A 17131-nucleotide genomic window follows, 5' to 3' on the forward strand; every position below is an offset into this window, starting at 1 on the left:
AGAGCTAAGAAGGTTTTGCCATTTTAGCCTGTCCAAATTCCATGTGAGTTTTCCCAAAGGGTCAAATGTAGGCCAAGTCAGAACAGCTCTAGAGTCACATTGCTTTTAATTTAGTCCATCTACTAAGTCTGTGTTCTTTTCCTCTAATCTTCAAGTTTGAGCCTTTTCATTGTATAAACATTTAGCTACTCAGTGTCTACCGCTTTGGCAACTTTGAGGAAAGGGATCATTTCTTGCCCAAAGTTGCTCAGTGGCTGTATACTTCTTAGTCCACTACCGGAAAGTAATTTGAACAAAGTAATGTGGGAACTTCAAATCATTTCTGCCTAGAATGTGTCAGAGGAATCCTAGGCAATCTTCAAATTGGCACAGGCTCTCTCTGGGAGCATCCTAAATGCTTATGGCTGTAGAATGTGACATTATCTGCTGTGCGTATGGTTAATCTGAAGAACACAGTGTTTGGGGTTAAAGTAATAGGGGTGGGGCTGTTTTTTTTGTTCATCTTAGGTAGGGTTCATGGTATGTTCTACAACTGGACTCTCAGATAACTGTTGAAATACTAAAAAGAAAGGATTTTGTGTAGCACATGAAGACGTTTGGACACTTCATCCAGTCAGTGATTCTGGGGTGTTCATTTCAAGCAGGAAGATGCTGTGGTGAGGTTTGCATTCCATAGGGATAGCTGGGGGACAGTGGGGGTCCCAAGAGTGAGAAACAGAATGGGGCTACCGTGAAGTCTCTGTGTTTGCCGGGCTTTATTACCCCCTCTTAGCTCTTTAGCATTTTAGCCTGGTGGGTTTGAAAAACTGAAAAAATAAAAACAGTCATGGCTATGGCTCAGGAAAAGCTCAGCCAAAGCTTGTCATCAGCCGGTGAAGAAAGCTGGTGTGGCATTCGGGCGGTATGGACTCCTCAGAGAGTGACTAGGTAGGAGCAGTGAACGACGTTGATCCTTGGTTTCTTGATTTGCCTGTCTGCTTTCTGTTTTTGTTTTAGAGACAGGGTTTCTCTGTGTAGCCCTGGCTGTCCTGGAACTCACTCTGTAGACCAGGCTGGCCTTGAACTCAGAGATGCACCTGCCTCTGCCTCCAAGAGTGCTGAGATTAAAGGCCTGTGCCACTATGCCCTGTAATTCCTGGGTTTTTTTGGGGGGATGGGGGGTGGGTATGGACTGGTTAAGCTGGTTATGGAGGCAAAAGAGGAGTCAGGTTCTTCCACTTGCCTTTTTTTTTTCTTTTTTTCTTTTTTTTGGAGCTGGGGACCGAACCCAGGGCCTTGCGCTTGCTAGGCAAGTGCTCTACTGCTGAGCTAAATCCCCAACCCCCTCCACTTGCCTTTCAAATTACTATTCCATCTGGGTTTTGATTCCCTAACAGGCAGGAAATAGTCATAGTACTGTTTAGTAAGGTGTAAGGATCAAGTGAAATTACGCATGTAATACCCTCGACACAGTCTGTGGCGCTGAATTCCAAGCGCTGAATAAATATTAGTTGTTCCTTTAATGGCAACAGTATTAGTGAGGTAGTGCAATGAATGATGGAGGCTTGAGAAGGAGCAGTTTAAAACTGGGATGGTAGCGTACAGGAAGTCCGGCTCAGGCTCAGGCTCTGTCCTGTGAGCTGCCACATGGGTCAACTCAGCATGTTGGCTACACATCGCAAGAGAAGCCTTCGAAGAAGAGAGAAAGAAAGGGCTTTTGCATAGTCAGTCTTTTTGGGTGCGTGGTAAACTGTGAGATTGGGGGACAGGGGAAGGTGGAGTGCTAGAGAGCAGTGCTGGTGGGGTGTTCATGTGGAACAGCAGGTGTAGGAAGTGCGTTTCAGAGCCGGGTGTGGAGACACACAACTGTCATCTCATTCATTCAGGAGACTATGGCGAAAGAAGACTGCCGTGAGTTTGAGGCCAGCCTGAGGGTGCATAGTGAAATCCTGTCTTTTAAAAATGACAAAAACAGCCCGGGTGGCAGTGGCATGCTTCAATCCCAGCATTTGGGAGGCAGGGGCAGTCAGAGCTCCTGAATTTGAGCCCATCATGGTTTACAGAGTGAGAGCCATGACAGCCAGGGATACACAGGAAACCTTGTCTAAACAAACAAACAAACAACCTGTCCCCAAATGACAAAAACAAAACAACAAAACCCCGCCTCGGTGTGGAACATACACTTTATCTCAGCTTGGGAAGCAGGGGCAGGCTGATCTCTTGAGAGTTTAAGGCCAGCCTGGTCTGTATTTCAAATTTCAGGACAGTCAGAGCTATGTAGCAAAACCCTGGCCTGCCCACCCACACCCTGTCACATTGATTTTGCTGTAAAGGCCTGTGGTTCCTACACCAGTTGGCTCTGATTTTTTTCTCTTCTTCTGCTTTCCACTCTCCTCCACTTCCCCGCAACCCCAACTCAAATCCTTCTTACTCTGCAGAACTGTGTAACATTTCCCCCTTGCTTCCTGAACTACAGCTCTTTCCATAGCTGCCTTCCTACAGGCAGGAAGGATAGTAGAAGATAGGTTAACTTAAAAAGTGGTGCCAGCTAAAAAATTCACACACACACACACACACACACACACACCTCACACATAGGATTGTAAAATGTAGAGTTCTCCAGGTCTAAGCTTGACTGTTAAAGAGCCTAGGAAGTTTCACAAAACAAATCTCCTTTAAGCTTCCCTTAGCAGCAGAAACAGTAGAAAGATCTGAGGTCAGGTAAATTTTTGGACTGGTTGGATCCAGAAGATGAGAGCTATTAGCTTAATGTGTTTTTCAGAGGACTTTTAGTTCTCTACTGCAGAGTGACACCTCCCTCCAAGCCCGGTTTGTGTGACTTGGAAAAAACCTAAGAGTTTCTATCTTTTAGATTGTATGCTTGCTAGAGCAAAGGTCCCATCTGTTTTGTTCACTGTAAATTCCCCAGTGTGTGTGTGTGTGTGTGTGTGTGTGTGTGTGTACATGAAGGAATGAATCCGCCAGCTTTGGTCTGCCTTTCTGCATATGTTTGGTCAGAGGGAAAACAAAAGAGAATGTGTTGTGACAAGAGGCCCTACAGTGTTTGCAAGCCTTTAAGAAGATACCTGGGTGAACCCATGGTTGTTAAGAGCCAGCTGTTTCCATGTGAGATAGATGCTGTCATTTTTCTCTTTTCACAGTTCACTGCCATGGCTGTGGGGTGTGGTAAGTTCTCCAAAGGTAGAGACGACCGCTGGGTCATGGTTCAGTTGTAAGTGCATGACACACAGGGTATAACCTTGGTCATAGGTTACTGACCACAGCTTCCTGGTTCCTGGGAAAGCTCCCAGGGAGAGCCTCTGCTATCTCTGTGGGGATGACTGGGAATCTAGACAGAAATGTTTCCAGAGAAGGCTAGGTATTAGATAGTTTTATTGCCCTAGCCTAGGCATTTTATTTTATTTATTTATTTATTTATTTTTTTGGTTCTTTTTTTCGGAGCTGGGGACCGAACCCAGGGCCTTGCGCTTCCTAGGCAAGTGCTCTACCACTGAGCTAAATCCCCAACCCCGTAGCCTAGGCATTTTAGAGTGTTACATCAACAGGCCATTTCCTCAGGAGAAAACTTGTGAGTGGAAATTTGGAGTTTTTCAGTCTGGATAGAAATGAGAAGTAGAAACCGAGTTCTAGAATGCCGAGTTCTAGGCCAGCCCCCTAGGGCATCCTAGAGACAGACCCTATCAAAGGGGGATGGTATCCTAAAGTGGTGAAAAGTTTACAACCAAAGGTTGAGGGTCATAATCTCAGGTTACTGTTGGACTTCATTATAATAAAGATTTTTGTGTTGGCTATTAGTAAATCTGAGAAACACTTATCCACCCCATCAGATGTTAGCCACAAAGCTTCAATTAAATTTAAAATTTAATTCTTCATCAGAATCCTTACCAGTTAAACCACGTAAGTTACCATGGATCCGATCATGTGGGATCCTTTCGATGAAGTCATCCTTAAGTGTCGTGAGCACTGCCCTGTTTTCCCTCTGTGTGACTTCAGTGTTTAAACTTCAGTTTTCAGCTCCATCCTGCCTACCAGATCTCTAAGCACATGCCCCATGATTGGTCCTGAGCTGAAAAACACAAGCAGCAGGGTTTCTCACTGTGGAGAAATTCAGATCTTAGCAGACCTTCAGTGGAGAGATGGCCATCATTGACGGCAGGATGACTAACACACACACACACACACACACACACACACACACACACACACACACACACACACCCGCTTCCAGCTCCTCAGCTCTTCACTCCCCCCACCATGGCCTCCAGCCCCATGTGGTTTGATGTTCATTTGGTACCATGTTGTCCACATTAGGAACTCCTATCCTGCCCATAATCACCCACCAGCCTTTCTAAGGCCCACACTTCCCAGTGCAGCTCCCATCCTCCTCTGAGAGAATGTTAGGCCAGTGTGTCTGCTCCTTTCCCATCACCCCTCCCTGTGGCAGTAAAAATGTCTGCTAGGCCTGATCTGGAACCCTGGCTTAAGCATCTGTCACACACACACACACACACACACACACACACACACACACACACACACACACACACACACACCCATCCTGTCAGCGAGCCTCTCTCCAGCTCATCTTTGCCCATGCACTGCCTTTTCTCAGTCCTGGGAATTCTCTCGGCTTACCCTCCTGCCTCTTCTTTCCCCTTAGTCTGTTCTGTGTCTACCAAGTGTTCTGACACGGCCCTGAGACAGAATTCCTCTAAGCACTGACACACCACCACACAGTTCAAGCCAGTAAGCACTCTGAAAGGGTGCAGGCCTGTCTTCTGGGTACTGTACTGACTAGCCATATTTGGCTGTGGGGCTTTGAAATGTGAACGCTCTGTGCGGAGAAATACAACAGTGTCAAATACGAAACCCATGAAAACCTCAGTAATTTTTATGTTGATTATATCTTGAATTGGCAACATTTCGATAACACCGGATAAGGTAAAAACACTAAAATTATGCATTTCCTCTTATATTCCTTTTTAAACGTGGGTTTAAACAAGCACTTGAAATGATAGAATAGGCTTACATATTTCTCATCTAGGGCGGCATCTGTCGATAGATGAGGAAAACTAGCCCCTATCCTGACATCTCCCTTTTGTAAATTTAGTTGGAAGGCTATGTGGATGATTTGGCCTTAGAAAGAGAAACCCTCCTTAGAGGAATTGGAGGTAGTGCCAGGCCAGGGAGGTGGATGGGCCTGCCCTTATGTGACCGGCTAATCTTAGTGAGGGTTTTAGTCTTGTCATACATTATTCCAAACCTTCACCATCGACAGACTTTAACCCAGCCCCTAGGTCATGCACAGGCTCGCCGGTAGGACCCTGAAGTGACCTCTGTGACTCCCCCTTCCCTGCTTTCCTGCTGAAGCCTCAGGTTTACTGAAGGCCTGATCTGGTCCTCAGCTCCATCCTTTTCAGTCTCTTTCAGGAGAGCCTCATGGTTTAATTCTGCTCCTTCCTTCCTCTCCCACAGCAGTCAGTAAAAAATGGTCTAATATTAATCATGCAGCAGACCGGCCAGCTCCACCGGCCCCTTTACTTTTGTCAGCAGCACGGGTTCTTAAAGATTTCTGTACGTTGAAGTTTGTATCAGCGCCTCACAAAATGCATTAATGCACCAGCACAAACCACCCCTGAGAGTTCATGTCACTTTATGCCCCTCATTTGAAATCCGATGAAATATTTAGCACTTACAGCATGTGTCAATCCAGATGCTTCATTTGCAGTGGTTAACTGAAAGGAATCCCTCCAAATAGTGCAAATGGGACACTCTCGTGGCGCTTCAGTTTTTCCTAAGCGTGTTTAAGTACATCATGCTTAATATATTGTGAGCCAGATCGCCACCGAGAGTTTTTTGCGTTGCCAGTAGAAACTGTTTCCATGAACAACTTTCTATCCCCACCCACCCAGCCCCCAGACACATCTCCTTTCTGTTTCAGTGCATCTGACAACTTTAGGTATCTCATTTGGGAAATGGGAAATGTCGCAAACAGAGTTTGCCAGCATCACGACCCCAGGGTTCATTTGTGTCGTAGCATGTGACAAAAATTCCTTCCTTTTTTTAATGACAGAAAAATTTCCCATATGGAATATACCACATTTTGTTCAGCCATCTGTGTGATGGGCCAATGGAATGCTGGCTTCTTCCACCTCTTCGGTGTTTTTGTGTGACGCTCCTGTGACCATAAGCATGCAAATGCCCTCCACCAGAAACGGAATTGATGGATGTAGTGCCAGTTCTAGTTGTAACATTTCGAAGGTCCTCCTGCTTTCCACAGTGGCTGTGCCATTCGACAGCCCTACCAGTAGCACACTGCCCCCTCTCTGCAGTCTCCCCCAGCAGCACACACAGCCGTCGGTCCCGTTGGGTCATAGCCATCCTAATGGATATGCGGCAGCACCTTTCTGTCGTGATCTCATTCCTGCGACAATTAGTGACTCTGCACATCTTGCCATACACTGTATATCATCGTGGAGAATGCTTTCCAGTTCTTCATCCACTTTGGAGTACTTGGAGTTCTGTATGCATTTGGGATATTAACTCCTTGGCAGAGCTGGTTTGCGAATACTGGCTCTCATTCTACAGTTGCCTTTTCACACTACTGCCTGATGTGCAGAAGGTTTGAAGCTTGGTGTGCCCCACTGGCCAGCTCTTATTTGTACCTTTGAGATCGTATTTTTCATGAGACTTTTCCCCTGCTTCCCCCACTCCCCCGCCCCCACTCCCAGGTGTTGTATTGTGTCAGGTCTTACAGTGAAGTCTTTTAACTCTATTTTTATATATGATGTAAGATTAAGGTCCAAATAAATTATTGTCCCAGATCTCTCAGACTGTAGCTGTAGGGTTAGTTCTGAAATATGTAGACTGGTTTTAACTCAGGATGGGGGTACTTGGTGGCAGGGACTGGGCTAGGACATGGCTCCAGAACCAGGCATCCCTGTATACTGTCTTATAGATCATGTGTCCTTTTCGTTCCTTATATGGAAACAGTTGTCTAGCTTTCACAGAAGCTGGAATAAAACAGCTAGTTATGGGAGAGCCAGTGCTGTGCCCGTGTCCCTGTTATGGGTGTGTAATGTGATTGGTCAGCCTCTGCATCCATGAGCACCGTCTAGGAGATTTCGAAGCATGCCGAGCAGTTCTCATGTGAAGCATGCATTGACTCCAGTCACTCCTCCAACTGTAGACTTTGCGCTTCTGTTGCAGATGAGATAGTTAATATGCTTAAACAGACTGGTCTCAGTTTTTATTAAAGATAGAGATAATTTTTCTGAAACACTGGCTTACCCTTTTTCCAGGTATTGTATCACGCTTGAATGACTTTTCTACCTTTGAGGAAATATAATGAGAAACCTTTCAGGGTTTATCTTGCAAATATACATTGTTACAGAAAACAATAGGTGTCAACTTAATGGAGAACAGGTGTATGTGCTTTGGGTCACAGTTCTAGGCTATATGCCATCAGGACAAGGGAGTCAGAGCAGCAAGAGCATGAGGTGGCGATCGCACTTCATCCATAGTCAGGAAGCAGAGTGACTTGAATGCTGCTGTGTATCCCTTTTCCCTGTCTTTTCCTTCAGTCTCGGCCCAGGATGCAGCGCCTCCTGTATTTAGGGTGTGTCTTCTCATCTCAATAAACCTAATTTAGACATGACTCCCAGACATGCCTAGAGGCTAAACTAGATGTGGTTGGTGGTTTGACTAAGTATGGCCGACATAGGCTCATAGGTTCTAATGCTCCATTTCTGGTTGGCGGAATTGTTTGGGACAGACTGGGAGGTGTGCCACTGGAGACGGGCTTAGGTTTCAAAACTCCATTCCAGGCCCAATCTTGCCCCACCACCCCCACCGCCCCACCTGTTGAATCAGATGTGAACCGTCGGGTACTGCTCCAGCGCCATGCCTGTCTTCCTGTCTGCTGTGTTTCCTGCCATGATGATCATGGACTCGCCCTCTGAAACTGTAAGCACATTTCCAATTAAATGCTCTCTTTTATAAATTCCTCAGTCATGGTCACCTCGCAGCAATAGAAGCGTAAGACACTAGCTAATCCATCTGTTATTATGCCAGAAGTTCTTTTTCTAGCTTATTCTAAACCTGTCACATTGATAATTATTCATCATCACAGTGTAGAAACTATTTATAGAAAAATTATTTTATTTATTTTTCGCTGATTATAGTGACAATTTTGGAGTTTTTATTTTATTTTTTAAAGATTTTTTTTGTTAACTTTATGTATATGAGCACACTGTCACTGTCCTCAGACAAACCAGAAGAAGGCATCGGATCCCATTACAGATGGTTTTAAGCCTCCATGTGGTTGCTGGGATTTGAACTCAGGACCTCTGGAAGAGCAGTCAGTGCTCTAACCACTGAGCCATCTCTCCAGCCCCTAGAATTTTTGTTTCTTTAACACAGGAGTGTTATAAGAATATGTTTTCATTTTAATCGCAGGGGTGGGACATGGGGCTGCCGCAGACTGTCCACAGCAGCTGACTGTGATTTGCCCTGTGCTCTAGCAAGGTGTGATTTTGCCAGCTGCAGGTAGTTTCTGTGATTGTATGATATTTAGAATTCTGGGGACTTCTCAGAGAGTCTATATATAAGAGTTGTTGGTGGGTTGGTGTTGGTTAAGTAGTCGTGTGCAAAGAAGAAATCAGATATCCTGAAGGCGAAAATCAAACTTGCCCCAAGGAACTGGACGCCCCCAATCAGCAGGAAATAGTCTAACAGTAGCGTTGCCTCCTCTCTAACCCCTGACCTTCTTCAGGGATCTCTTTCTTTTCCTGCCTAGCCTTTTTCCTCTCTTATCTAGTGTTCAGTGGTTAGAAAGATGGAATAAAGAAAATTGATGAGGTAGGAATTACTGGCTACAGCTTATGAGTGGCATTTCGGAGAATACAGAGATGGTGTTATGTGTGTGTTAAGAGATGAGGCCTAATGGGCAGGCTTGCGGTACACTGGAGAAAAGTTTTCGAAGGGATTGGTGGTCTTCTGGAGTAACACCCTTCTCTCCCTCCCTTCCTCTTTCTCTCCCCCAGTGTGTGAGTATGTGTACACACATGTATTCTTTCACATCCATGAGTACGTACTTGTGTGGGAACCCAGGCGTGGAGGCTAGAGGACAGCCTCAGTTGTCGCTCTCTGGAAATGACCTCCTTTGAGTCAAGGTATGTGTGGGCCTGAGGTTCAGCAGGTTAGACTAGCTGGCCAGCTACCCCCAGGAGTCCTGTGTCTATTCCGGAAGTACCAGGATTCCAAGAGCATACCACCATTCCCAGCACTGTTGTGGATGTTCTGGGGGTCAAACTCAGGTCCTTAGAAAGACAAGGGCTTTGCAGACTAGCTGTCCCCTCTGCTCTGGAGTGGGCATTTTTTTTTAAGACACCAAGTTGTCATAAAAGCGTAAGTCTTGTCCCTTGAGTAGCATCTCTGCTGGTCTTGCCTCTCATGACTGTTCCTGTCATTTTCTGTGAGGGAAATTCTGGTCTTCTGGAGTAAGAGAGAAGGAGGAAGGAAGGGAGGGAGGGAGGGACACAGAGTTGGGGGAGGGGAGTGCCCCCAGAACACCAGCAATCTCACTATTGTCATGGTCTTGACTCTCCAGTGACTGTGAACTAGGCGAACTTCTTTTCTTCATAAAGACAGACTGGTTCAAGCATTTTGTTATACCTCTGACAAATGATGAAGAATGCAGATAGTCAGATGAGGGCACTCTTTTTTTTTAAAACATGTGAATGTGCAATGAATGCATGTGAAAGTCACAGGACAGCATGTAGGAGTTGATTCTTTTTTTTGTTTTGTTTTGTTTTTTGTTTGTTTGTTTGTTCTGCCATGTGGGTTCTAGGGATTGAGCTCAGAAAAAAAAATTTTTTTTTTTTTTTAGAATTTCATTAGATGAACCCTTCCCTCCTCCGGTATGCTCATTGCCTACATCTTGGGGGTGGTAGTGATGATGATGGTGGTGGTGGTGGCAGTGATGGTGATGGTGATGGTGGTGGTGGCGGTGGTAACCTATTTGAGTCTAGTTAGTGCCGTTCACAGGTATAAGGTTGGCCTCTGAGACATGGACAACCTACCAAGGAGCTCCTCTTTACAGAACATCTGACTTCCTCAGCTGCTGCGACTGCCTGCGGCTATTCAGGCTGAGGTGTGGCCCTTGTGACTCTTTTACCCATCATCGATCTGCAAGTCGACTGGTGAGGTCTTGGCAGGTCTTGTGCAGGTAGCCACGGCCGGTGAGAGTTTTTGGATTTCTTCTTATGGCCAGAGGACTTCACAGCAGCCCTCCTGGCCCTCTGGTCCTTAGAGCCTTTCTGCCCCCCTTTTATGCGATGTCCCCTGAGCCTTGGGTGTAAGGGCTGTGCTGGAGATGTCCACTCCACAGCCACAGATTCTGCATTTTGACCACTTGTGGTTCTTTGTGGTAACCCATTTGTAGCAAAAAGATGTCCCTTTGTTGATGGGTGAGAGCCTCACAGTGAAGAAAGCCCTTCAGTTCCAAAACCAGAGGAGTTTTAAACATCATGCCCACCTGTCAAGTGATTCTCATAAGTGAACTGCTTCCCTTCCATAGTGTGCCTTCGATCAAGGTCCTCAGTGTGACTTTGGCCTCCCACACGTGGCGTGCCTCAAGTCGCATCCCTGGGGTTTGAGCCTGACTGAAGCTCTTACTGGAGGAGGCAAACAGACTGTAGGTAGTTCTTCTACTCCAAATGGAGATGATGACACCAGCGCAGGCGGCCTTGCGGGGACTGAGATGAAGCTTAGACACTGTGGGTAAAGTAGAAATACATTTCATAATTGTGCAAGTCCTGTGGTAGCTATGTATCGGATTGTATTTTCCCTGCTACTGTGATGGCAATCTACACATCTATTTCTAGTGGCCAGAGTTTCCTTTTGGCTGTTTGTCCTTTTCACCAGGGAACCCTGTAAACAGTTCTGCCACAGAAAGTAGTCCCTGGAGGCCAGCGCAGGCCTTGTGCATTCTGCCACTGAGCCACACGTCCAGCCCCAGCCACACTATCTCCCCTTTGCACGCCCTGTCCTGGAGGTTTCCCCACGAAGGAGAAGTGGTTGAAGAGCAAGCGTAGGAAGGGATGAAGAGAAGCCAGGCATCTGGGAAGGCGACTCTGGAAGAGCTTCAGCTTTCTCATGAAGATAGGTGTTTGTTTAGTTGTGTCTGTCAGCATCTCCAACTCACTTTCTGTTCTCTTCTGAATTAAGAAAAACAAAACCCTACTGGTTACTGGGGAAACAAGGGAAGTGATGTTGTCAGTCCTTGAATTTGCGGTTTGCATCGAAGGTTCTCCCTTCTTAAAGCCCATCTATGTTACTTCATAAAGCTGCAATGTAACTTGGATGGTCTTAAGATTGATGTGTTAAACTTTGGTGCACTGCCCTCTTTGGTACTAAGGATTTAGAGTGTGATCCATGACTCATCAGCTGACGTCCTGGTGCAGTTTTAGAAACAAAGGGGGTGATAGTAGATTTCCCCAGGGGCAGAAGTAAACACGAGAAAAACAAGGCTTCATCGTACGGCGTTGATGTGGTTAGAGCTGTGTGTTGAATGACTGTTAGAAATGCACTGATTCCAGATGCTTACTGGATTCCGAGTGGACCTAGTAAAAATATGTCTCCTGTAAAAAGATCCTACATTAGCAGCAAACTGGCCGCATTTTGCCCCAGTTTGAAGTATGAAGTAACTTTGCCAGTGAATGTGACGTTTGTTTACATATTTGCTTACTTAGGTTTATTTTACGTATTTGGGTTTGTTTAACATACTCGTTTTAAAGCAGGCAGATGAAGCAATGGTAAAGTTGTCTGATCTGGGGCTCAGCACATCATGAGGACTCCGTGGAATCGCCTCATTTAATTTTCTTTTTGATGTGGACATTTTCTTTATCTGCTTTATCTTTAATTTTAACCATGTTTGTAAGGGCCTAGTTCAGCCAGTTTATGTTTTATTTCTTTTAGTGCACACTCTTTTGTTCCTGCTACATTGTATTACATGAGAAGGCGCTGTGTGCACATGGGTTCCGGGTCTTTGATATCCTAGCAGGTTTGTTTGCTATGTGGCATCTTGTATATACATCTCTATATGTGTGAATTTTTTAAAAAGATTTATTTATTTTATGCATGTGAATATACTGTTCTGACTTCAAACACACCAGAAGAAGGCATCAGATCCCATTACAGATTGGTTGTGAGCCACCATGTGGCTGCTGGGAATTGAACTCAGGACCTCTGGAAGAGCAACCAGTGCTGTTAACCGCTGAGCCATCCCTCCAGCCCATGCGTAGATATTTTAAACGTTTTATCTTATACCTTGATTTAAATTAAATTAGCTCAACATTTGTTTCAAATTGCTTATTCAATTGAAATTTCACTTGGAAACCTTTTAATTTACAGATCGCAACTAAATTACATTACTTTAAAACACACACACACACACACACACACACACACACACACAGCATTTATCTCTTTATTACATGTAGGTGTTAACCATGTAGAGATGGATACAGACAACAATGATTACTTGAAATTTTTCTCGTGGGGAGGACCAGTGAGTGGTCTTGGGCATCTAGGCATGTTGCACCATGGGTTACATCCACAGCTCTCTTTTGGTCTTTTGAGGCAAGGTCTTCCTATACATATAACCTATAGTGACTTGACTCAATGTAGCCCAAGCTAGTCTCACACTTAAGATCCTTCTACCTTAGCCTCCCAGGCGCTGGGATTATAGGTGCACGCCACTCACTGCACACAGATGCTTTCTTCTGTGTAAAGGCAGCGCTGACGCCAAGGGCAGTTGTCCACACCTGTAATCTCAGCACTGTAGCATTGAGAACTCAGGGAGCTGAGGTACGACAGTGATTATCTAGGTCAAAGCTAAGGCCAGCCTGAACTGTGCAGCGAGACTCTCAGAAAGAGGCTGAGGAGTGCAGAGCACAAAAGTGAATTTTAATCATCTATATAGCTCAGAAGAAATTGGGGCGTTATATATACACAGTGCATTCAGTCACTGGAGAAAGTACCTACTTCGGCCATGTTTTCAATTCTTCTAAAAAGCCAAACTATTAGAGAATAGGATAGTACAAACTGCCTAATTTAAAATATGCGTGTTTGGCACTACTGCTTACTAAGTGAAGAATGTCTTGGCGTGATTTGCAGGGCTCACCAACTCTGCACATTTCTCCTGAGCATTGGTGCCTGTCAAGGGCACAAGGGATACCTTTGAGTTGTGGCACTGTTGACTGTGTCTGTTTTGTTCATGTTAGAAGTTTGGTCTTTCCACCAAACTCAGTCAGAATATAGTGTTAGACCTGGAGGGAAGTGAATTATCTCAGAAATATACAAGTGTTGCACTAAAGGGTTTGGGCCTCTCTAGTGTTCTACAGACATACATGGATGGATGGATGGATGGATGGATGGATGGATGGATGGATGGATGGATGGATGTTTTCTAACTGCCGGTCTTAATCATAATAATAGTCACCATTTCCATGATTTCTCCATTGCTGTTGGTCAGCTGGAGGCTTGACATTACCCTGGGTCAGCTGTCAGAGGCACCCCGTGAGGGCAGGCAGTACTTTGCACCAGAGGATTGGGACCGAGAAAGCAGGGGAGACAGTCTGTGGTTGTTTGCACAGGGTACAGTGACTGCCTATGTTTAGAAACTGGAGCTGCTTTACCACAAGCCATCTTCCTCTGTGCGGCACTGGGCTACGTGAGAAGGAAAGGTTTTGATAGACTCTTAACTGTCTTTCCTTCTGGCTGGAAAGGGCATTGCTAGCTGGTGAAGAGGTAGGCTCTAAGTGGAGCGTCTACATTTGTTTGCTTGAACTCAGAACAAGGTGATTTCACCCGGGCAGTGGTGGTACACACTTTTAATCCCAGCACTCTGAGTGCCAGTACAACGAGGCCTAGACAGTGAAAACCAAAAAAGAAAAAAGAAAGAGGAAGAAGAAAAGAAGAGGAAAAGAGGAAGGAGAAGGGAAGAGGAGGAAGAAGGGGGGAGGAAGAGGAGGGGGAAGTGAAGAAGGAGGAGGGGGGAGAGAAGAAGGAGGAAGAGGAGGAGAAGAAGATGAAGAAGAAGAGGAAGAAGAAGGAAGAGGAGGAGGAGGAGGAGGAGGAGAAGAAGGAGAAGAAGAAGAAGAAAAGTGGCGCTTCAGATTAAGCAAAACAAGAATTTCCCAAAAGAAACTCAGAGTGGTTAGTTAGTTCAAATCAGTAGCCTGACTGGACTAGACATGGTGGCACATGCCTGGAGTGCCATCATTGAGAAAGTGGTGACAGGAGGATCAGTGTTCAGTCCAGTCTTGGCTACATAGTAAGTTGAAGGGCAGCAGGGACTCTGGCTGTCCTGGGACCTCACTCTGTGTGTGTGTGTGTGTGTGTGTGTGTGTGTGTGTGTGTGTGTGTTTTATATTTTATATGTGTGTTAATACATTAAATTATTAATATATTTTATTATGAATCATATTGGTGCTAATATGCATTGATCATATTAATGTAATTTAATAATACTGAGTTGATAGTATTAAAATGTATTTTATATATAATGTTCTTTTAAAGAGGGAAGAGGAGGAAGTAAAAGTTTTACAAAAACAGCAAGAGAGTGGGGGTTCTCTCCTCATCTGTGTCAGGGGAGCACTAGGAGCCTTCCTAGTGCTCTGCTTCAGCTCACCACCTGACCCTGAGGTGGTGCTGGGAGGGTGAGCGGGGAAGAAGCTGATTGGCTGTGGCCCAGGCTGTCAGCCAGGGCTGACTTCCGTTTCTTCAGGCCCTGCTGGCAGCACTTCAGTGAGGTGCACACCTGCGTGGAACTGTGTTTTCTATGGAGTTTTTAGACTTTCCCTCACTGGTTTGGTAGAAAATGGCAGCACGGGAGCTGGTGCCAGGAGAGGTTGCCCACTAGCATCGTAGATGAGCATTTCTGTCAGGGCCTCCGTCCCTCCCTCTTCCCTCCCTCCCTCTCCCTCCTCTTCTTCCCTTTCTTCTCAGTTACTTTGTGAAGCAATAGAAATTTTCACTTTTTTGTCGTGAAGTAATCCAGCGATAGAACACTGGGTAATGGCTCTCCATAGGTGATTTTTCAAAAGAGGCTTGGTGGGCTTGTGTGTTGTAAATCCACTGTAGACAGGCAGTGGGGAGGAAGAGCCTATCTCTGCTCATAGACTGTTCTTGTTCCCGTTCTTAATTACGGAACATTCTTACCGTGTACCGTGACGTTACGATGAGTGAGACTCGTGTGCTGTTTATAAGGTCAGGGCTTCCACTGAGCCCTTGCCAGCCTGCTTCCTTCTGTGTGCCACTTCCCAGAAGCTGCCTAAGCTCGTGCTGGGAACTTTCCTGTCATAGCCTTCGCCTGTGGCCTGCGGTCAAACTGCTACTCAGCTGTTGCGTGGAGGAAGGGAGACCCAACACAAGGAAGCAGTTGGCCTTGCCGACTGTGTGGTGTGGGCAGTCGGACTGTGTGGCCCTGCACCGTGCAGCTCACCAGCCGAGTTATGTTGCAAGGGGCTCAGAAGTTCGCAGTAACTGTGTCGGAGGCTGTCGTCGTTGTTCTGTTTGTTTTTAAAGAACACTAAGGCAAATCGGCTGCTTGTGAGGTGGCACTAATAAAGTGTTTCTGTTAAAGTTCAGTCGGGTATCTGCTTTCAGGTGGAGGGAGTACAGTGATTGCAGTAGCCTTTTTTTTTCCTTGCTAAATTAAAGTTTGTCATTCTGCGGTGTGGTGCTAGCAGGCTAGTCGTCAGGCATTCCTTACAACTGCTCAGTATTAGTCTCTGTGTAGAAGAAAAGTAAAATGCACTCCCTGAGGGGAGAGCTGCCCCTGGCGTGTGATAGGGAAGCTGCGTGAAAAGAGAGGCCTGGTCTGTATAACCTGCTGCTGTCTCTATTTCTTTGTCATGGGGCAGATGGCACTTTATTAATTTGGATGGTCACCCACTGGGTTCTGTAATGACATTGGTTAGGTAAGGCCATATTGAGCACGGCCTTTCAGCAGTGATTCGCTCTTAGTCTTAGGACACTCTGCTGCCTTGCACAGAGTATGTGGTCCTACCAAGGTGCTTTTCAATTTTCAGGTTGACATCAAGTCCTAACCCTATTTCCCCAGAGTGTATTTTAAAAGTATTACCCTCAATTCTAAGAGGGCTATGTCGGAGAAGGTTCTTAATAGTGTAGAGAATAGGAATGAAATTTCTTAGACTGAGGACAGCGCCCTGCTCAATGGGTGGTTTTCAGTTTCGGTCACAGGCCTTTGAGTTATGAATGAAAGCCATAAATTGTTGGTGGTGTAAGTAGTGAGAGATAAGCAGAGAGGAAAGTTGTTCTGGTGCTAGCTCCCCGAGTGACAGTGCTAACATCTGACAACGTCATTTTTTAGTGAGGTGCTAACTAGAAGTCACCTAAGTTAAAAAATACCACAAAGTTTATATTTAAGTACTTAAAAGTTCTGATAGGGCTGGAAAGGTGGTTAAGAGCACTGGCTCTTTCCTAGGGGACCTAGGTTCGTTTCCCAGAACTCACCTGGCAGCTCACAACCATCTGTAACTCCAATTCCAGGGTGTCTGACACCCCCTTCCGGCCTGTACAGACACCAGGCACTCAGCAGGTGCAGACACACACACACACACACGGGCAGACATCGACAAACGTAAAACAAACAGGCACAATTTTTAAAGTACTTAAGTTTTTAAAAGTTTTAATATTATGATTTCTCTTTTTGTTGTATATTCTAGCAGGCCTTATCTTTGTTCTTTATAACTGTATTCTGTTCCGCCTTAACAAAATTATCAACTCAAAAGTAATCAAAATGTCTGCTGCCAGCTTACACAGTGGCTAAAGTTTAAAAGACTGACAGCATCCAATGTTGGCTAAGAATATGAGCTTAACCTTGGAAATGTAAGTCTCTGAGGACAGGTCTTACAACTGCTTAGGAGACAAAGCCCTGTGACTCAGCCCTTCCACTTTGACGTATTCACCCAAAAGAAAGGAAAATATAGGTTCATGGAAGTTCTTGTTCTTAATCACTAAAAATGGAAACAATCCGGTCATGTGTCTATAAGGAGCGTATTGTCATGGGGAACTCGCAAGCAGCTGGAGGGAACGCTGATTA

The 17131-nt window shown here is 45.4% G+C and overlaps 1 protein-coding gene across 4 annotated transcripts in view; it reads left to right on the forward strand.

The window, feature by feature from the left end:
• Window positions 1-17131, forward strand: part of Lnx2 (ligand of numb-protein X 2) — a 64002-nt gene that overhangs the window by 1278 nt on the left and 45593 nt on the right. The gene's annotated exons all lie outside the window — the stretch shown is intronic.

The sequence above is a fragment of the Rattus rattus genome, chromosome 16 (assembly GCF_011064425.1).
Source record: "Rattus rattus isolate New Zealand chromosome 16, Rrattus_CSIRO_v1, whole genome shotgun sequence".
NCBI lineage: Eukaryota > Metazoa > Chordata > Mammalia > Rodentia > Muridae > Rattus > Rattus rattus.